The sequence below is a fragment of the Apodemus sylvaticus genome, chromosome 10, assembly GCF_947179515.1.
Source record: "Apodemus sylvaticus chromosome 10, mApoSyl1.1, whole genome shotgun sequence".
NCBI classification, from domain to species: domain Eukaryota; kingdom Metazoa; phylum Chordata; class Mammalia; order Rodentia; family Muridae; genus Apodemus; species Apodemus sylvaticus.
The window spans coordinates 32787804-32811202 of record NC_067481.1 but is presented as its reverse complement, the minus strand read 5'-3'; the positions used below and the strand labels follow the sequence as shown (position 1 = coordinate 32811202).

Below are 23399 nucleotides of genomic sequence, written 5' to 3'. Positions count from 1 at the left end.
GAGTCAGCTGCTAGGTAGAGCCTCTCAGAGGATACTCATTCTAGGCCCCTATCTGTAAGTATAACTGAGTATCATTAATAGTGTTAGGGATTATATGTACTCATTTGGGCTAAGTGGATATTAGCCCAAATCAGAATACCCAGGAAACAATCCACAGAACCCAAGAAGGGCCCAAGTGAGGATGCCTCAATCCCACTTGGGAGGGAGAAGAAAACAATCATGGAGAGCAGAGGGAGGGAGGGATCTGGGTGGGAGAGGGGACAGGGAGAGGAAAAGGGGAACATGGTCAGGTATTAGAGGGAGAACAGGAGAGAAGCCCGAGGGCCAGCAGAATGAATAGAAACAGACAACCCCAGGAGATAGGAGGTATGGTGATCCTCTAGAATGTACCAGAGACCTGGGAGATGAAAGACTCTCAGGGCTCAAAGGGAGTGCCCTTAGCTGAAAGGCCCAACAGTGGGGAGAGGGAACTTGTATAGTTGACCTCCAGTAGAAAGATAGGGCATCAAATGGAGGGATGGTGTTGCCATCCCACAGTCAAAAACTCTGACCCAGAATTGTTCCTGTCTAAAAGAACTGCAGGGACAAAAATGGAGAAGAGACTGAGGGAAAGGAGGTTCAGTGACAGGCCCAAGTTAGGATCCATCTTAAGGGGGAGGCTCCAAGGCCTGACACTATTACTGATGCTATGGTGTGCTTACAGATAGAAGCCTGGCATGGCTGCTCTCTGAGAGGCCCAACAAACAGCTTATCTAGACAGATGTAGATCCTTACACCCAACCAATGGACTGAAGTCAGGTAGGTACTCCTGTGGTTGAATTAGGGAAAAGCTGGAAGAAGCTGAGGAGGAGGGTGACCCATTAGGAAGACCATCAGTCTCAACTAACCTGGAACCCTTAGATCTCCCAGACACTGAATCACCAACCAGGCAGCATACACTGGTTGATATGAGGGCCTGATACATATACAGCAGAGACTGCCTGGTTTGGCCTCAGTGAGTGAAGATGCATGCACCTTATCCTTGAAAAAGTAAAGAAATATAAACAACAAACATGGGACAATATGACAGCTCATTAAAAATAAAATTGGAAGTCAAGGAATGATATCTAAATTTTCTGATATCACAATGAAAAAGAAGTTAAAATTCATAATGTTGAACTAAATGGCACTTTGCTGAATTACTGATGGAAAAATCACTAGACACAAGTTTAATTTTGAAAAGGAGTTTGGTTAAGTGTGTAGAAAGCCTTAGCATATCTATTGCTTTAAAACTAGTAACAACCAGGCATTTATATTCAACATTTTGACACAGATTGTCCTCACTACATTTTATTAAATACCCAAAACATTTGTAATGATTGCATAGGACCCAGATGCAGAAGTATCAGCATTTATTAATCAATGCTACTATATGTCCTCTGCTGGTAATTAGAGAAATATATATTCTCATAATTATAATTAGAAATCCAGTAAACAGTTTTCTACATGAAACATTGGCACCAAATTTTGTTTCAGATATTGAAATCTCAGTGCCTTTCTTTCTAGTTTATCTTCCAAAAAAAATGAATGCATAATTTTCTTAAAATTTAGGATACTCTGAATCTTCTACTTCTTCCTTAATATAATAATCACTTAAAATACTTTGTTAAAATATACCAAAAAGTATAAAACTATAAATAAAACACCAATGTAAAAACTCATTCAAAACATAATTTAATAAATTTTTAGTCATGTATCAACGACATGCATTATAATTATTTTAAATGATAAATTATTTTCCATTTTCAGTGTTACTAATTATTACTTGCTCTTTACTACCTAAGCTCTTTATTTAATTCTACTATTTTACTTTGAAAACTTTCAAATATACATATAAGTAAGTGAGAATGCATTTATTACCAAGATTTGGTAACAATTAACTATTGAGTGATTTGACTATAATTGATCACATTGATCACTTGCTCTCTCTTGTCAAGTTTCCTTAACAAGAAAAACTCTGAGTATTCTAAAGAGCTCATCACTTCTATCTTTAGTTGTTGGGGGATGTTTTTGTGCACTGTGTATTTGAATGCAGTTTTCTGTACCTGGAGATCTACCTGCAATCCGAACTTTGGTATTGCCATTATTTTAAAGCATTTTCTGACTCAGTATTTTGTAAACCATCGTTCTTCATCATCTTCTGATTTGTCAATAAAGAGGACACGGCAGGACATCTGGGCCCAGAGAGCCAGAGAGAGGGAATGAAGTGAGCTGGAGGAAGTCTTCTTGAGGGCAAAACTGAAGATGAAAGCGCCTGAGTGAGGCTAAGATGGCGGATGACCCCACGTGGCACGGAAGTGGCTGAGAAGTAGTCCAGGCCAGCAGAGTTGGCTTAGAACAGCTCAGTATCTACCCTGCTTAGTGCCAGAAGCTCCTTAATAAATATGCCAAGTATCTGTGTCATTATCTCAGAGCAAGGCCAAACGTAGAAGAGGTCTGCACTTTTACAATTAATTTTCACTGAGTAGATTCTTCTACATGGATCCATGAGCCAAACCTGCCAAGCAGAACAATGCTCACATGGATTTTCTTCTTCAATATGTTTCTTTCATCACAAGGGAACCAAGAACACAAAGTGAAGGAGTTCAGTTGAAAATAACAATGGTATGTACTAACCATCCAACCACCAAATAAAACCATAAGGGGCTATGAGGTAGGGGCTCACAAAAAAGGGGGTTGGAGCAGTCCAGTTTTCTAGGCCTGGTGAACTGTTGCAGAGTATTTGATCATACTGTGAACCCTATGATTGTGTTATTTACTGAAAAAAAAATCTGTTTCTAGTTGTGGTGTGGTTCAGCCCATGGCACACACTTTTAATCCCTCTGATTGGAATACAGACAAACCCTTAGTACACACCTTTAGAGTGGCAGGCAAAGTGACAAATCAGAAAATGATTTGACAGAAGAGGATATGCCCAATTCTCATGAGAAGAGAGAGGAGAAAGGCAAGTTACTTAAGGGACAGTGAGGAGAAAGGAGGCAGTTTTACTGGGAGAGTTTTACAGAGACAGGTTGAAGAGAGAACAAGCTAGACACAGGTGAGACAGAATGAACCAGAGGATGAGAAAGAGCCAGAAGATTAGAATAGATTGCCAAAGTTAGTCTGAGGCAAAAGAGAACAAAAAGTCAGAAGCAGAGAAAGAAAGAAGCCAGTTTGATTTAGTTAGCTTGGAGAGGTGTTTGAGCCAGAACAACTGAGTTGAGCCAGTTAGCCAGAGATCAGAAAGAACTAGAAAGGGTGAGCCTCTTCAGCAGTATGTCTCAGAGGATGAAAATCTTCTAGACCTAGGTTAGATTGTGTAGTGGATAGCAGCTTCCAGGCCTAGGCCTAAGTTAGCAGATGGAAGTAGTGGTCTGCAAGATGACAATTTGTCAAAGAGAATAAAAAATACATTTACAGTGCTCATTCATTTCATTGGATATAGATTTAAGGGTCAGAAAGAGATGGAGTTGTTATGATGTCTATGAAGGAAGTTTTTTTTTTTATCCCCCATCTCTCTGTGTACTTGTTGTGCATGTGTGCCAGTGCATGTTCTTTGATAATGGTGAAGCACATTTGTAGGAGTTTCCATTCACGTGTGTTCATGTGAAGACCTGAAGTTGATGTTAGGAATCATTTACCTTATTGATCGAGACAGTGTCTCTCAGTCAAATACAGAGCTCCCCAGCATGGCTGGTTTTGCTATTGAGCTTTCTCTGGAAAGCTCTGTGTCAGCCTGCCAAGGCTAGAATTATAGAAAAGCCACCTCATCTACCTGACATTTACCTGGGTTTCTGGGGATCTGAACTCTGATTCTCAAGCTTGTGCAGTAAGCACTTTAACTTCTGAGCCATCTCTCCAGTCCCAGGAAGAATATTTTATGAGCTCCTTTTGCACATTTTAAGCTACTAGAATTCTTTTTAAATTCTGTACCAGTCCAACCTTATTGCCTGGAGAGCAAAATACTTCACTTAAACAAGAGGTTGGGGGTGGCTCTCCAAACACCTTCTTTTCAGCATTGATCCAAGAAAGCTAGAAACAAATGAATCCCTCGCCACTAAAGGACTAGAAGAGGAGAATTTCAAAACTTGTGCAGAAAAGTTTGGAGAGGACTCTAAAGGATTGTGGTTTTCAACTTTTTCTTAACTCTGGAGCCCTTTGCTAAAATAAAAGTTGAGAGCAGTATGGCGGAAATGGTTGAAAAATATTGAAAATAGATTTTTTTCATACAATACATTCTGAACATATCCCCCTCTCCAAGTCCCTCCTGGACCCTCCCCAATTTCCTACCCATTCAAATCAACACTCTTTCTATCACTAGAATATATATAAGCAGGCATCTAAAAATGCATATTTAACACTAATAGAATAAACTAAGATTTTAAAAAGCAACAAAGCAAAATAGGACAAAACAAACAGGAAAAAAAGATTCAAAGAATAGGGACAAGAAACACAGGCAAGACACAGAGACATACATGTTCTCCCCACACCGAAAATCCCATAGAAACACAAAGTGGGAAACCATAATACACACACAAAGGACTTGTAGTGTGGGAAAGTAAACAAACAAACAAACAAACAAATGCTCTGACAAAGCATTATGAGACAACGAACCTCCAACAGTTGTCATTGAGTTTGATTTGTATTGCTCATCTGCTACTGGGCACAGAACCTGCCCTTAAGAGTGTTTTTTTTTTTTTTTTTTTTTTTTTTTTCAGTCAAAGCACCAATGCAAATTTAAAAATAAAAAGAGCCATTGGTTTGCTTACCAAGTGAGACTCTATTAGAGAAAACTACTCAGGTATCAGTTGGAGATAGCTTCCGGGTTAGCGATGGGACTTATATCCACTTCTGCTCTTAACTGGAGAATCTTGATGGTCCAGTGACTGCTGTCACAGTCTCTGTGAGTTTCCTGGTGTATTGGTCCTGTTATGCTTAGAGGGCCTAGTTTTCTTGTTCTCCATCTCCTCTGCCTCTTAGTTATCTTTCTGCCTCTACTTCTTCAGCATTTTCTGAGCCTTGGAGCAAGGGATAGAAACATCCTATTTAGGACTGAGTATTCCAAGTTCTCATAAAACGTCAGCACATTGACCATTAATTAGCAACTGGCAGAAAATCCTTAACATGTGTTAAATCTGTTTTCTGCACAATATTTTGTTTTACTACAATCTGTGTCCTTCAAGAATCTTCATTTGTCAATTCTTGGAAGTTATTTGACTATCATAAATGCAATCATGTTTATTATAAAGAATTTGAAAACTGATGAAAAAAATCACATCGCATGGCCATAACTACCTTTAACCATTTATTTATACAAGCAACAGCATATGCTTGCTTTCAAAACCTTGAAGATAATTTCAGAAACATAATTTTGGGTCTCTATGTGAAACTTTAATATTACGATAGTATGAGCTTTAAGATATGAATTTATACTACTAGTGGCAATTCCCTCTCCCTCATGCTGCATACATAGAATTCTCCAATTATTGTCTTAATAGGACAAATATCTTTATATATACTTAAGGATAGCTTACAAGGTTAAAAAATGTTCTTTTTGAAATATTATGTGACAAAAAGAATAGTCTAAAACCCATACATTTCTGTATACCCAAAGGCTCTATGAGGGGACCAGCAGGAAGGAGTGAGCTTTGGATTGGTTTGATGGGTGACAGGTGAAAGTGAGAGAGTTAAGTAGGAGAAAAATGTCCTATATCTCTGCTTGCTTCTTTGCCTGTCCCACAGGATAGATGGCTTGTAAATCTGGCTGCTTAGGACAGAATTTGAGCAAGTTTTGTCTTCCAGTGGCAAAGAAGTAAATATTTTAGATTTAATAGACTGTGTAATTAGGTAACCATTTCACTTTGCCATCATGGAGAGAAAGTAGCTATACATCACATATAGACAAATAGGCATAGGTGTGTTTCAAATAAATCTTTATTCATAAAAAGAAAAAGTGGGTGGGGTTTGACTGCGAGATGTAGTTTTCTGACCCATGACTTCTCATCCAAGGGATCAAATGGGGGCAGGGCTCACGAGCAGTCAGGGTTAGGCTGGTTAAAAAGGTTACACACCTAGATTTTATGTCCTACAACCTTTCTGAATTCATTTATTACTCAAAACAGGACTGCTTTCTCTTGTGTCAGATTGTTCTGTCTGCTTAACCCTTTCTGGTCTTTGAAACTACTAAACTGAGAGAGTCTATTAATGGGGCCAGACATCTTTCTTCCTTCCCTATTTAAAGATTGGTCATTGCTCTGGGTTCAGGTGCTAAAATCTGGATGCAGGTTTCCATGTGAGAAGCAAGTGAACACACACAGGATTGGATCTGTCCCTCTTTTACAGAGCCCATTGGTCTTACCAGGCATTTTTAAAGAGTGCTGGGCAAGGCTCAGCGAACAGCAAAGGGGACTGCTTCTTAGTTACTACTATAATTTTCTTCCACGTCAAGCTCTACTAGAGATCTTGGTTTTGTAAAACAATAGAACACAGAGCATGATTTGGAAATTCTTGGGTCCTGTAATTAAATACTAATTAAGATGGACTTCTACCATTTTTGCAGGAGCAATAATATTTTTGTGTGCCTTGTCAACATGGTGTTTTATATCACAAATTATGAATACGTTTTTATTTTTATTTTTGTTTAAACACTACTCAGGTGTCTTTCTACATGTGACCATCATTCAGAGGACAGTACTGAGAGGTGGCAGGAGGCCAGATGGACTAATCTGATTGCAGGATCAGGGCTTTGGGCTGGTCTCATGGGATCTTCTGAGAGGAAACTCTAATGAAAAATAGATTAGATTTTTACCAAGTGCAGCTTCAGGTGTCAAAAGCTTACACCGTGCCATTTCCTATACTCATTACAATTACGGCCATAAGAATTGATCCACATTATACTTTTGAAGTTCCTCTTTACAATTTTTGCAGGAAAGAGCAGAAAGGCCAAGGACAGCATTAACTGCGCAGCGCAGGGAAATACTGGGTTCTGTATGGGTGCGGCTCCTCTTCTTGCCCAGGCAATCTGTGTGGGGAAGAGCCTTGTAAAAACTCATTTTCCTACTTGGAAAACTCTTAGCATGCAAAGCAGAAGATGGGCTTTGTTCAGAGAGGAGGGTCATCAGTGGAAAGTAGTAAAATAATTTAAATATCAAAAAAGGTTTAAGTATTGTGCTTGAATGCACTGAGAGGAGATTCACTAACTAATAATACTAGCTAAGAGGTGAAAACCACAAATGGGCAAAAGAACGATATTATTACCCATTAAATATCTTATGAAATCATCTTTTATATCAAAATATTAGAATGATGCTGTCCCCAGAGGAGTAATTTATAAACTTGACTAATATGAGAGAATAGGGAGATTTTTTTTTTCTGGTCTGTTCCCTGCATTTTTCAGATCATGATGGAATCACAAAGGTCAAAGGTCAGCAATGACTGAAATGCGAGCCTTCTGGCCATCTTTGAATCTCTCAGGCCATTCATTGTTCTTTCTTTCCATCACGATGCCTTACCTTAAGGAATAAATGGTTTCGGTCTCACTTATCATCTAGAGGTGGTCATTGCAGCAATGGTCTCAGGCAGCACTTTATTACCTGGGTTCTGAAGGGTTTTTGTCTTAAGTGATGAGACGTGAGCTTCTCTGCTTCTGGGAAGAGTGCTGCTCACGACATTCTTTCTAGGTTGGTTCTAGCCCAGGTTCATGTTCTCAAGGTCCTGGAAGGTCTTGATTAAAAAGGTTACTTAACTACCCATAGTCTATTGTTTCTGGTAATATTTTTTCCCCAATATCACTTTGTGTGTGTGTGTGTGTGAGTGTGTGTGTGTGTGTGTGTGTGTGTGTGTGTGAGTGTGTGTGTGCGCGCGCTGACCAGATGTTATAGAACTTAATATGACAACACTGACTTGGGTAAATCTGTTAACTTCCCCTAGATCCATTAACCAGTACTTTCCTTGATTAAGATGTCAGCTATTTCCTTGATCAGCTTCCTCTCTCATAGAACGAAAAGTGAACTGGCCTGTTGTCTGACTTGTAATGCTCTCTATTTTAGGAATACTTTCAGCCTCACTATGACTCAGTGTATAGATGTTACTCTCCTTATTTTATATAGTGAACCAGCGATTTTGAGAGACAAAGTAGGTTTTTCCTGAGGATTAGTGAATCAATGGGTGTGAAAGAGATCACTAACGTCCAGGAACTAGACTGGAAGGTGAGACTTCACTAGATGCAAAAGATTTCCAGGAAAACAAGCCAGAACTAAGTACATAAACTTTTCTTCCTTTCATGCCTATAAAAACATAAGGCAGCCATTTCGGAACTCTTCTACTGGGACTACACATGGCTCCAGAGTCCTCTGTCATGCTGTGCATGGAGACATCTCCCACCAAACCATGGACAACATTTTTTCTTCTATGGTTTATGAGCATGTGAGGTCAGTCATGTACTGTGCCTTGTGGTTGCTAGAAGGGTTGCTGAAATGTGGCTTTATGGTCTAATCTTTAACCCAATATTCAGTGATTATTGAGAAACAAGTTGACAATTGATATTCTTTTTTTTTTTAACCTATCTTCTGGTTGCCTTCCAGTTATGATTCAAGGTTTTTCCTAATTCCCAAAAAACAACAACAACAACAACAAAAAAAAACAACAAAAAACAAGTCTGTTAAATTCAGGCCACTCTTATTCTTACAATTCAATTTTGTGGTTACTTGTTACTCCTTTACTTCCTTGGTTTACCTTACCAATTCTTTCTGATAATAGAGATTCCCAGACATCTACAGCTAACTCCCAAACTCCGATAATGGGTTTCCATTCATGTACTAGAACCAGAGGTTGCAGGTGGATGACCCAGAAGTATTTTAACTTAATTTTAGGTAATAGAACTTAAAGCTTTTGAGTTAGTTTCTCCTAAATACTGTGATCTTTCTATCTAAGAAATCTATGTGTGCTTCTCTTGACCCCAGATGAGGATCTAAAGCTGAGCAATAGGCTCTGTGCACCCTATTGGACGTGACCTTGTCAAGTTTTACTCGCTCTTTGCTGGCTTCATTTGTGATTCCTTCCCTCTCACCCTCAGCTCTCTCTGAAGTCTTTCCATTCACACATTGTTAGAGTAGTCAACAGAAGATCATCATCTATCTAACCTGGCCTCTATGCTTTCTACCGCAATCAACTTCTGCTGTCTCTGTCCTTTGCCTCCATGTATACCCAGGAACCAACTTTTTTTGTTGTTGTTGTTAGTATATTTATTTTTTATTTCAATATTTTAATAAACTTTATTTTTTTAGTAGATAAATTCTTTATTTACAATTCAAAAGTTGTTCCCTTTCCTGGTTCCCCCAAACCCCCAAATTCCCTAACCCATCCCCACTCCCCCTGCTCACCAATCCACCCACTCCTGCTTCCCTGTCCTGGCATTTCCCTATACTGAGGCATTTAGCCTTCTCAGGTCCAAGGATCTCTCCTCCCTTTGATGTCCAACAAGGCCATCCTTTGCTGCATATGCATCTGGAACCATGGGTCCCTCTATGTGTACTCTTTGGTTTGTGGCTTAGTCCCTGGGAGTCCTGGTGGTACTAGGTGGTTCATATTGTTGTTCCTCCTATGTTGCTGCAAACCTCTTCAGCTCCTTGAAGCTCCTCCATTGGGGAGCCTGTGCTCAATTGAATGGTTGGCTGAGAGTGTTTCCCTCATGAACCAACTTCTGTGAGCATTCAATTCTCTGGACTTTGTTTCCTACATCTTTTGCATCAAAATGTCTTTGTTTGCAACACATTTCTGCTTACACCACTAGACTCGTCTTCAACTGTTAAGTTTTAAGTTTTGTGTGAATATAATCCATCTCATAAACGTCTATTTGTTTAGTAATTCTTCAGAAAGTAATAGTTGCATTATACCACTTTTTTGTTGAAAAATTATCAGTTGCCTTCTAGTCCCTGGTGATTAAAATGTAAACTCCCTCATTATCTTGTTAATTATGACCTTATTTATTCTGGCTCAAATCTTCCTTTCTTGACTGATCTTCTTTCTTCCCAGATATACTGTTACTTACTTTGGCTTTGTTGATTGCTGTCTTAGTCTGGGAAATCCCCAGATCCTTATAAATTTCAATAATTTAAATTTTAATTCTTCCTTAATACTTGGTCAGTAGCCATACTTTTAGGCCTGTACTGATCAGTCCATGATTCCACATGTACACATTATCCTCTAATTAAATTACATTTCCTCTAATTAAAGCTTTCTGGGGGGGGGGCGGTGGGGGGGTGGCACACGCCTTTAATCCTAGTACTTGGAAGGCAGAGGTGGTGGATTTCTGAGTTCGAGGCCAGCCTGGTCTACAGAGTGAGTGAGTTCCAGGACAGCCAGGGCTACACAGAGAAATCCTGTCTTGAAAAAAAAAAACCAACCAAACAAAAAAAGAGTAATTTGAGCTTCGCAAATGATTCAGATTTTTATTTTTTAAAAGAACATTTCTTTATAAACTGCTTAACAGATATTCACATCAGGACACGGGCTTTAAGAACATGGGCTTTAAGAACGTGGGCTGGATCTCATCTTAGACAGTACTTGATTTTCGGTTTTGAGAGAGATGTGGGAACTTTGCCTGGAGAATTTTTTCTTTCTTTTTCTGTAAACTTCTCTTTCTTGCTTCAGTGCAGGCATGTTTCTTAATTCTTAATTTGAGAAAGCGATCCACGTAAGGCATTGCGAACTGCCTCCTGTTGTTTATTTAGGTACCAAGGTATAGGCCACTGCTTGAATTTGTGCCAGACAATTCGTCCAAAGATGTCCCTTCTCCAAGCACCAGGTCTGGGTTTTTCTTGATCTGTCTGAAGAAGCCTTAAAGCATCTTTCCTCTCCTGGACTTTATCTAAAGCATCTATGGAATCAACGACCTTTTCTGACCTCTCTGGGCTTGGCATTGGCTATCTCTGTCACTTGGCCTCCTGCTCTAGTGTTAGAAGCATGTCTCTTTCCTTCAGAAGGGCATACCAAAGCTTATGCAAATCTTCATTACTTTTGTTCCTCAGCTGCTGGCAGGTCCATAAAGCTCCAGATTAGGCTTTTTCTTTCCCCCAGTTCTTTGGGTCATCAAAAAAATTCTTCTAGTCCTTTCCTTGACAATGTGGTCTGATGGTATTTACACTGGAGAAAAGATGTGACAAGTGGTTTGTTCTTATGCAACAAAGAGAAGACCTGCAACCGGAGTGAGCAGGGGCCTTGGGATTTACTAGGGAACAAGCAGCCTTCAGGGATGCTGAGGCTCTTCTACAAATATCCACTAGACTGTTTGCAGCCATGTTTCTAATGTAGACCCACTGATATAGATTCTTTGTATTGGAAAACTCAGTGAATTATATCTTTATGGAATGTTAGGTGTGAGACAGCATATTATGGGACAGAGACCACTGACATTCTTTTCACATATTTCCTAATGGTGCTTTGATGTGTGTGTATGTGTGTGTGTGTGTGTGTGTGTGTGTGTTTGTGTGTTATAATATGGTCTACAACAATGCATTGTTTCAGGCTAGGAATAGGTCCTTATCTTTGTATTGCCTACATATTTCAGCAATCATTTGCATACAATAGATACTTAAAGTAAGTAGATTAATAAGTACATAGTACAGTTCTTCAGACAGCTAAGGTATTTATTTGTTGATTTAGACAAATCCTCATGCATTCCAGCTGACCTCAAATTTGCTATGTCACCAAGAACCTACCCTCTTGCCTCCTCCTCCCCAGTGCTGGGGATTCAGGTGTAGACCATCATTTTCAGTTTGTGTTGTGCTTAGGATTTACCCAAGCCTTCATGCATGCTAGAAAAGCAAGACTATAAAAAGAAAACCATAAAATACTATCTCTCTTGCCTTTGTTCAGTTATGGAAAGTATCTTCTATCATCCTCTGCTTCCTCTATTTGGTCAAGATTGTTCCTTCTAGGATTAGTCTCGGGTTGCAACATCTTCCAGGAAACAGCAACTCAGTCTTGAGCCAGTGTTTCTTATATCTAGGAAACCCACACCTGACTCAATTCAGACACACAATTTTGTGTGGGGGAAGGGAAATATCATTGGCTGCCAGAGAATCAGCAAGCACAGATGATGATATGAAAATCATGACTATAAAATGATCTTCCTCAGCAAATTGCCCTCGGTGATTTGTTCTTACAATTGTTCATGGTGATTTATTCAACTTCAAGTGTCTCCTAAATTTTCCAGAGAAGGATAAGGCCAAATTACCTGCTGGTACCTAATCTTTCAGCAGTATTACTTAAGAGAACACTTTGGGGCCACTTTTCTGCTTTGATGGTATGATGGTCCATTCACCACATAACAATGGTGAGATGATTGTCATTTAGGGGCTCCATCCCAGCTGCACAATGGTTTCTGATTACGATAAGACCACGATTGCTGCTGATTAGAGTAATACACTGTGGCTGGCTGGCGGTGGCCCATATCTTCTTAGGAAAAGGTGGCACCTGTAAAAATTAATAATACATGAGGAGAAATCTCTGAGACAGCATTTCTGGTAAGGGCAGAAGGAAAGAGAGAACCAAACTTTCTCAATCTCCCAGTGTCTTGATCTATTCATACTAAAGAGTTTGTATTGAGCACCTGGGTTGCGCTTTTCACTGGGGCAACAGCTGTTACGGATCAGACAAGATAAATATAAGGCATTATTCCTACCCTCCAGTAGTTTATAATCACATTGGATGAGACAAGACACTTAAATAGATACAATTAAAAGGCAAGGCAAGGCATCCTGCGGCAGGCTGCAAAGTTTGCTATGTAATTAGAGTTCGTGATTGTGTTTGAAGAGAGAAAAGAGCGAGGCTTGGACTCATGCCTGGGTCTTGTTTTTATCAGAGATTAGAGTGAAAGACATAAATAAGAATCAGGACCACTCACAGAGCTGTTTCTGTTTCTCTTTGTCTAAGGAAGTTGAATACCGTGGAAATCCAAGCATTTTTAAGGATGCCCTGAATAATTCCTAATGTGTTCTATGTCCGTTATCTCATAGGTACCAGAACATGGAAGGTCTCTTCCTAACAATGCTATCTCAATTTGCATTCTCAGAGTAATGTTATTTACCATTGGGCTGTTGGTTATCTTCCTCAGCATCTTCCTCAGCCTGTGAACCACCTAGTTGTGGCTTTTGCATTTTTGTACTTTCCTGCTGCTGCTCTTTGTTGAGTGTTCTTCTCTCCACAGTGATCGATGGTGCTCAAGAAAGGATTTTTAAATGGACAGGATGAAAGTTATTAGCACCCAGGAGAGTTTATGAAACCCACATCCAATGAACGTAGTTTATGCCAATGCCTTTAAAAGAATGAGAGTCTGAGACACTGCAGGGCACTGGATCGTGTTAGCACTGAAGAATGGAAAAGTGTGAAATGGATGTTCTGTTCCACAGTGTGTGTTAGGAAGGAAGAGATCATAGCCCTGGAAGGATGGAGAAGAAACTGGAGTTGAAACAGAGACACATTTATGCAGGTGGCAGTTGACAGCGACTTTTGGACTCTGTTCTTAGGAGTTGGGCAAGGAAGCAGGATTCTTCTGGAAGGAACATCATCCTACAGAGTGGGACTTGGAGTCTGTCTCATTCTTTTCCAATTTTAAGGGATAAAACAAGTCTTAAATGGAATAAATATAACCTCCTGGATTATTTATAGATGCTACAGGCAAGGTTCGACCAGATGGTTCCCTAGCCCCTTTTCTGCTCTTGATTTCAAGATTCTCTGTTTCCCAAGAAAGCAGGCTGTGTTTAATTTAAACATGGTTGGAGCATAGACTCTGTTGAGCAACCTACAGTGTTGGCCAAGCAGCTGAGACAGTGATGTAGTGACTTGTGTGAAATGCACGTTTCCCAGCATGGTATCTGGATTGCATCCCCACACTTCTTTACCCATCTGTTCTTTCACATCTCATGATGACCCCTGATTGGAAGCAGACCAGAATCCAAAGATAAATTAGACATGACCAACAACTTACAGTCCAACACCACAAGGATATCCCACATGTAATGTGGAGAGGAACGAGTGAAAAAAGATGCCTGAGTTATATGTGGAGGGTAGGTAGAGAGATGCTTCCAGAACAGTGCTGTTTGGCTACTCCATAATAGTTTTCTGGGAAAAGTGAGGAAGGACCTGCAGATTATGTAGTATAGGACTTTAAAGTTATCAAATTCATATTATGCTAGAGAAATTTGTCTTTGCAAATTTTACCCGATTGCCATGTGCACTAATTGAATACACATGCCATAATAATTATAAACTTGAAAAGGAAAGTGCTTCCAAGGTTTAATTGATTCATTTGGTAGACATCTGAAGTAGCCACCTAAAGAAATATTGTATATGTTCCATAAACATCGGCTTTGAACCTGGGGTCTGGTGGCTACACATATGTTAACAGATTTCCCAAGTGCTTGACTTTGTCAACAAGTCTTAATGTCTCTCCCTTCATCTATCAGATGAAGAGAATTATGCCTTTCACTTCACAATGTTTCAGTGAGGATTAGACTGTCATGTGTACAAAACATCCTTCATAGACAGTCTGTTACAGCATGCTGCACTTGCAGAGAAATATCAAGTGAAGCCTCATAGGGAAATTCCTCATGTTTGTCTTTTTAAACCACTTTTCATGTAAAGTTAAATGATCACTTAGGAGTAATGGATCATGCCTAGCTATCTCCTTTCTTTTCTACATAAATTACTGCCCCAATATCTCTCTCCAGTCCTTCTTGCCCTGTAACAAATTATAGACCTAATTCGTTTACTCTCTTGTCAAGACTTATTGTCAGGTAAGATTCACTGTGATCTGTAAGACATTGTAGGGATTGAATTACTGTGGTTAAAATGTTAGGAAGTGAGAAACTCCGATGTGATTAGAGGAGCTCAAACTCAGATCCAGCTAGTACACATCAGGGAGATGTAAGGTGGGAATTCCAGCTTGTTGGTTATTTACCAACCACAAAGTCTGAAAAAGGATTCCTAGGAGAATCTACTTCACCTACATCCCCTCTACCCAAATTGTAAATGATGCCACAGTGATTGTGGCCAGGAGACAAGACAGCCACCCACCATAGGGTTGCTATTTCGTTTAAAAGAATTTATATTGGAGAAAGTTAAGGATGTCCATGAAACAATTACCCTAATGTGTTAATATTTTTAGTTAACTGTATACTCCACATCCATGGAGTTTGCCAGATGGAATAGGTTGGGGACTCAGGTGATGTTTAATTCCAGTGCTATCTTCAGTATTTATAGGCTTTATAAGGTTTCTTTTATTTATCTTTGTGTGTGTGTGTGTGTGTGTGTGTGTGTGCATTTTCATGTGTGTTTGAATGTCGTGATTGGTTTGTATAGGTCAGAGGGCATCCTTGGGATTGATTTTTGCCTTCTACCTATTTGAGACAGAGTCTGTGTTATGCTGTTGTGCTATGTTGGGCTAGCTGGCCTAGTAGTGGCTTGGGGCTCACATGTCTTCTCTCTTACCATTACTCTGGGATTACAGTTGCAAGCTGTTACCCCAACAGGCTTCTTCTGAGGCTCCCTACTCAGGTCTACAGGCTTTACCCAAGCCCTAGGGACTTCTTGAAGCTTTTTTATTTCTGATAATAAGTTGATTTCCTTGATAAAGTTGTAGTGATATGTAAATCCTAATCTTTAAAAACTTTAACTCTAGAAATGAAGAATAGTAAGAAAAGGTAATTTACATCAAAAATCACATAATTAATGATGTTTAGGAAACTGAGACACATTAAATATTAAAGAAGCCTTTGTTTCTCAGTCTTAAAGCATAATATAGTTTCTTCTGATTGTTCATTTTGAAGCCAATTTTTTGTGACTTTCCCCCATGACTGTGTCCACACTAATGTTAACAGATGTCCCACCTTCAAAAACAGAGAGACAAGCTTGGCAGCTCTTCTCAGATGGCAAATTTAATTATGGCTGCAAATGTGATAATGGAACAACCTTTCCAAGTTTTAATTGGATTTGCAGTTGGCACTAGCAACCTTCGTTTTCCCACCATATGGGTAACTGTGGTGCAAGGAACCGGCATGTGCCCTTGCTGTGAGTTAGTCAACTCTTGATTATCTGTAAAGGAATGGGCCATAGCGTGGATCAGCCATAGCTGTTTTATACCCCAGTCAGATCTCAGTATTCCTAGTCTAATGCTGCTCCATGCTGCCACTTGCTTTAGCCTTGGCAACCAGTAACATTTTAATATCTTTTAGGCAGAACACCAACGATTAATCTGGTGGCAACTTCTGCATCATGCCTTTCCGTTAGAGATCCCATTCTGCATGTAGTCTTACATGCCTTTAGGTGTGTAAGAAGCCTTGAACATTTGCAGAGCAAAGGACAACTCACACTAATCAGCTGCAGGTGTCTTGGCAGTAGTAGGTTGGGTAAAGCAGCTGCATCTCAAACAGGTTGAGTGACTGATCCAAGGGCTCGCAGTAAAGGGTGTGACATCAGCCTTATGTCTCTAACACATAGCTCTTGTTTCTTTCATCTGACATTTTCTATGAATGAATGGGGTAGATATTTAGATGATCTACTGTCTTGAATTATTGTAGCTTTTTTCCCCTTGTAATGAAGAACATGATTTGAATAAACAGGAGAAAAGACAGGATGTGTAGCAAAGAGGCCAACAATATTTTTCTCCATTCTTTGATTCATTCACTTTTAAAAGTTTATCTAGAGCCGAAGGGGTTTACAGCCCCATAGGAAGAGCAATAATATTAACCAACCTGTACCCCCAGAGCTCCCAGGGACTTAACCATCAACCAAAGTGTACACATGGAGGACCCATGGCTCCAGCTACATGGGTAGCAGAGGATGGCCTGGTCAAACATCAATGAGAGAAGAGGCCCTTGGACCCATTAAAGCTCATTGCCTTAGGGTAGGGGAATGCCATGTCAGGGAAGCGGTGGTAGGTGGGATAGTGAGCAGGGGAATGGGGGGGTTTGAAGGGGAAACTAGGAAAGGGGGATAACATTTGAAATATAAGTAAATAAAATATCTAATAAAATATTAAAAAATGTTTAACTGTGTGAGTATATGTGCATGCACACATATGTATTTCGAATTATTTTGTGTGTGTGTGTGTGTGTGTGTGTGTGTGTGTTTGAAAGCACACATGTTGAGGCCCCTGTCTAGAGGTTTGAGGACAACCTGTGGGTGTTGGTTCTCCCCATCCACTGTATGGCCTGTACATTCAGTTAAGTTTGGCTTGGCAGTAAGCACCCTTACCCACTAAGACATCTCACTGGCCTTGCCTGGAGAATTTAAACCCTAAGCTATATGTACTGGGAAACTATTCATTAGCTTCCAGATACCTGGCTGGCATTAGAAGTAAAAAATACATTGTTTTGATGTCTTTATGGGATATTGGGAAAGAAACGCAAATAGTCCTTACAGTAGTAACGAGATAATTAAAGGGAACATGCAAGTGCACTGGAAATAGAGTTCTTCTTGGTGGTGAGATTCAATTCTTGCTTATTTGGGGGCACATGTAACATTAGTGAAGACATAGTAATCATGAAATTGAAGAAAACCTCTTGAGTCAAATTAAAATGTAGTTTCAAAAGAAAGATAGATGTGTCAGAAATATTTAACACAACATAAAGTTTTTATAATCCACTAGCTAAGGCAATATTTGGAAAGAGGTTTTTTTGTCACAGCACGAACCTCATAAAATATAATAGTAAATAACACAGAAACATGGCCATCAGTGGCAAGACAGCATCCTGAAATCATTGGGAGATACAGATTCCAAATATTAGAAGTTCTGCTGTTTGAAAATGTTCTCATTTTTAAGGTATTCATTCTTGAAGATTTCAAAGCATGCTAAAGTAGTGTTTTGGGCATCCAGTGATTCCAGAGAGATCTTTGAACAATGTGGTCTGGGCTGAGCTTAGAGGTAGAAGGGAAGTAGCTACTTTAGTGTCCCATGCTGTTTAGGTGTAAGGCAAAGAGGTAGCTTCTCCAATTTGTGAAAAATTCATTTTCATGAAACAAGGTCTCCCAGCAGCAGGATGGTTTCTGGAAACCACCTTCTGTCTCTTGTGCCAAAATGGGAGTGCTTACCCAGGTGTGAAAGATAAAAAATAATGACATTAAAAAAAGATTGGAGTGACTAAAAATATGTGTTTAATTAAGCATTCTGATCATTTGGGGGCTGGAGAGATTCAGAGACTTCTGTGTAGGACGTAACAGCCACTGTCATATTGTTAAAGTGGAGCTAATGTGGCACTTGGCTTTGCTCTTTGCCAAGTGGGTAACAAAGAAATGAGCCTGTCTGTCTCTCTGTCTCTCTGTCTGTTTCTCTCTCTCTCTCTCTCTGTGTGTGTGTGTGTGTGTGTGTGTGTGTGTGTGTGTGTGTATGTGTAAAAGAGAGTGAGAGAGAAAGAGAGGGAGGGAGGGAGAGAGAGAGAAAGAGAGAGAGTGGGAGAGAGGGAGAGAGAGAGGGAGAGAGAGGGGGGAGGAGAGAGAGGGAAGGAGAGAGAGAGAGAAAGAGAGAGAGCGGGAGAGAGGGAGAGAGAGAGGGAGAGAGAGAGAGAGAGAGAGAGAGGGAGAGAGAGGGAGAGAGAGAGAGAGATAGCTTTTTCCCTCAGTGCTAAATTGAAGTGAACATCATTATCATCACCCTGATGATCCTGAAAAAACAATATTTGTCCCCAGAATCTCGATGCCCTTTCATCAGTCCTCACCATATAGCTATTGTATTTATCTTGTGTCTTTATCGTATATGGAAACTAGTCCCTCTGTACAGAGGGAGGCAGATAATTAAAGAAAATTTCTCATCCTCTTCCTCTAAAGTCTCTAACCTTTCCCTGTATCTCTGGCTCATGACAGAGTTTAGAAGCAGCTCAGTTCTGATCTTTTAGACTCTCATACAGTATGGAGAAAGCAGCCAGGCTCGCCTGGTAACTGGAAGCGTCTCTTGGTGAGTGTGCTGTAGTAATAGTTCCTGAGAACATCCTTATTAAGCCCATTCCAATGGCAGTTATGTGTAATGTACCTGTTGGCTGCAAATTGAGTGTTGATATTTTTATATGTGGGTTAATACGAATTACAAGGACAGATAACTAAAATTCTATACATGAAAGTGCCTTTGACTCATATAATGCTTTAAAGAATGATTTAAAATCCATCTCACTTTCAGACACTTTTTATAAATATCAAATTAATTGCTCATAGGATGGTAGAGCAGTAAGGGCCTGTGACAGTCACACCAAGCTTGAGGACCTGGCTTTTATTCTTAGAACTCACTCCATAAGTTGTTCTCTCACATCCCAACATATAACCACACACACACACACACACACACACACACACACACACACACACGCACACGCACGCGCGCGCACACGCACATACATACCACACATGCACACACATAGGCATACACATACACACACACACAGAGTAAATAAAGTAAAAATATCCATTTAAACTATAGTAGAACTTAGGCATAATATTTACACCTATTGTTCTCTATAGGGCACAAATTAATAAATGGTGCTACTGTGTTGCGGGAAATATTAAAAAATGAACCCACCAACTCTTGGAGGTGCTGGAACATGCTCCTGTACTCCTGCCACCTGCCAACTCTCTGGCCACTCTGAACTACAGGGCCCCCCTCAAGCCATCTCTCTGGCATTCTTGCCCCCCATTCCTCTCATTGGCACTAAACGCCCACTCACCTCACAGTCAGCCATCTCAACACCTAATTACCCAGTAGAATCATAACTCTTAATTAGTTAATGAATTAAATTGTAAATTGTGATATTATTGATACATAAACTTATGTATCAATAATATCAAAATTTACAAGCTGCCAATACAATAATTTCAGAGCCAATTGATAATGATAAAAGCTTTATCCCAATGTTTCTAACCTTGTGAAATCATAGCTACTTGTGGCTAGAAAACGCCATGTAGGTAAACATCAACAGTCATCTTCCTTCCTCCTCCTACCCTGAGACACTCTTCTCTCCTTAACTCTTAGTTCTACTTCCCTTTTCCCTGTCCAATCACAGGCCTCCCAGTGCCCTAATGTGATTGGACAGGGAAAATCCTGTTACACTAATGCTTGTAATAAGTCACAGATGTTAGGTATTTACTGATGTCTAAGACAGTTCGAAATATTTTACATCAGCTAAGAATATAATTCCCTTTCCAACCCTATGGATCAAAAACTGTTATTCCAATTTCCTAGTTGGAGAAAGTCCTTTCCAATGTTTACTGTTTTTATTTCAATTTTATATTGGGGGAATGGTACACTAGAGAGGTTGCTTGCCAAAGCCACACCTACAATAAATTGGCAAGGTTGAGATTTAAAAAAAAAAGTCAAGGTAATGTGTAATCACACTCTTTATATCTTCTCTCTTTCTTCCTTGTATTCTCTGAGAGTGTACAATACCTTGCAGAGTGTTTGTTTAATATCTGTCTCCTCAAGTTGATGGGGGCTCCCTGCTGGCCCAGCTGACTGTGACTGAAATATTATACCCAGCGTTACACTAAAGAGTCTGCTGAGCATAGAAGAGTTCATTAGTGAATCTCAGGACTGTTCACCAAATCTCTCCTTTGTGTATGGTAAAGGTGACTTTGTTAGGCAATGAGAAATAACAAAGAAAACAACACAGGCCATCTCTTTATGTGTTTCACAGCCAACTTGAAAAATCCTGACAGGTAAAGATGTGATAGTCTTAAAGAGGACATAAAGGCAAGACAGTGAGCATGTACAGATAATATGTCCTACACAATAGGCAGGAGAACTGTAGTTAGGAGGAGGGAGAGAGGGAAGGCCCTGGGATATAGCATGCTGCCCAGAAGCAGAGTGACTTAGTGGGCTTGCAAGACTTGTCTTATCTCCTTGCATACAACGTTCTAGTTAGGTCAGTGTGAATCACAGCTGCACACTCACAAGGGAGCAGAGATAAAGAGAACGTCATCATTGACTTCCAAATATTCCACTGATCCAAAAGGCAAATGTGCTCGATTCATAAAGCTTCTGGGTTAGAAACCTAGCCTCCAAATTTACTGAGTTATTCAGTTGCTTGAATTCTTACTACAGTTCCCAGTTCATTATTGCAAGTAAGAAGTTCTATATTAGGTGGTGGTGGAAGTTTCTAAGTTGGAAAGAGAAAACTGTAAATGACTTCTGACCATGTACACACTTCTCTGCCCAACTTCTCATTGTGGGATGTGCTCAAGCACCACTGTGAACTTTGGACTTGTATATTTTACCTAAAGCAGAACCAAGTAACCTGCTTTCTTGATTCAACTAGGGCATTATGAGAACATGTTATATTTAGATGTTATGGGAATAAAGTGGAGAAAAAAATTCTGTGTTCAAAAAATGGTAGTGCTCTTGCATATTTGTTCATGGATTAGTAAACTATTAATTTGTCATGGGGGCAAATAGATGAAGATTCCCCTGCCCCCTGCTACTTCCTTTTTCTTTCCCATTTCCCTATATTTGGATTGTCTTACTATATAGCCTCATCTAGCCTGGAACTCAGAATTCCCTTACTGCAATCTCCTGTGTACTAGAATTAGTAGTACTACCCCTGGCCTGGAAGTACCTCAAGTGAACATCTAACATTATCCAACATGAAGCTGTATGGATGTTTCCAACCTTGCCTGAGAGTATCTGATTGTCAACATTCTACATGTTCTGCTTATCTTTATAGGTACCATGTTTTACATGGTAGTATTTTCCTGGGGAACCGTGGGTACTTATATCAAGGTAAAATTTTCAGAATGTGTCAGCTCACTATTTCTTGGCTGTGCTTTCTCCTTTCTTGGCTTTTATTAGGCCTGTTCTCTGCCTAAGCTGCCAAGACTTTTAGCAGCATCAGACTTGTGCTCCATTCTCTCCTAAGCCATAGAAAAACACCCCACTCCTTTCAACAATTCAAGCAAACATTCTAGAGTTGTGTTTTATTCATTGAACTTGGGCTCTGAGTCTGTTCTGAGTGACCCACTTCTAGTGAGTCTAAGAATCAAAGAGTTGTTTGGCCAGTCTGGATCATGTGACAACCAAGGCTCACTGAGTGTGAGAACTATAGCTGGTAGATCAGATGAGAACTATAGCCCTTGGCCTTAAGAGTAGAGTGTTTATGGTCTTTAGTGAATAAGGGGATCGATGCCATTCTTCTATAGAAGTTTTCTACTTTTGTTATTCATTTAGATTTTCCTGGCCTCAGACAAGATAATTTGAGTAGATTAGGGGTGAGTCAATGGTAAATGTCAGGGTCAGTCAGCAATTACATCTAATAGAACAGGAAAAGACAATCCACAACAAACTCCCTGCTCCACCTTAAAGATGAGTGAACTTTCCCCATGTCATTTAACTAACAGCAGCAGAATCAGAATGTAATCCAGTCCTGATTCAATAATCCATGACCTGTACATAGTATCAAGACTATTAAATTTGTAGTGATAGGCTCTCAAGCCTGTATGACTCATAAATGTTTGTTTTGCTTTCACATTTCTATGCTTCTTGTCTATATTTCACTAATTTTTAGGTATTAATTAAGCTTTCCAGTTTCCACCAGTAAAGGCAATGTCCTTGGAGACTTAACATGAGTGTCATCAAGATTGAATTTAGTCTATGCTCATTAGAGAAAGGGATCCTCCTTAGACAATGGGTCTCCCTCTTCAGTCTTCCTGAGGACTTGTCTTATCATCTGTAGATTTTGAGTGAGTTTATTTAAGGAACAATTTTTTTAAATGATGCAACGTTCCCTTAATATTAATGACTTGAAAATTCTGAACTGTTTCTGCTTTCACAACATGTGGGAGGAGGAGGGAGAGGACAGTTTAGAGGAAACATGTAATAAAAGTAAGCAGAAAAATGATAAACTGGTTTGGAACACAGTTCCATTAGAAATGATGAGGCCATTCCACTTACCTGTTCTGGTGACAAGATCTGTGACTAGTTTTCAGTTGCTTTAGCTCATGTTTGGGTCAATTAATATCTTAGCATTCTTTAAAAATGTTTTATATATGTGTGAAGGCGTATACATGTATATTAGTATACATACACATATATTTTAATACATGCATGCCTTTTCATATACTCTACACATACATATTCTATGGCCTTCCAATATGTGAATTCTACCAATTGCATATTGAAAATATCTCAACATAAAATTTGTTTATGCTAAATATGGACACACTATTCTTTTGCGATTACCCATTAAATAGTTCAGTATAAAGTTTATATACAGTGCAACTATCATTTGCATTAAATCAAGTTTATAATAGTGTAGAGGTTATGTAGAGTAAATGTAAGGGCATGCATGGGTTAAATGTATCTATGATGTCATTTTCTATAAGGAACTTGAACATCTGCAGGTCTGGTT

At 39.5% G+C, this 23399-nt stretch overlaps 1 pseudogene; it reads right to left on the bottom strand.

Moving 5' to 3' along the window:
* Nucleotides 1-10570: 10570 nt before the first annotated feature.
* Nucleotides 10571-11315, bottom strand: LOC127695311 (39S ribosomal protein L47, mitochondrial-like; annotated as a pseudogene).
* Nucleotides 11316-23399: the final 12084 nt, after the last annotated feature.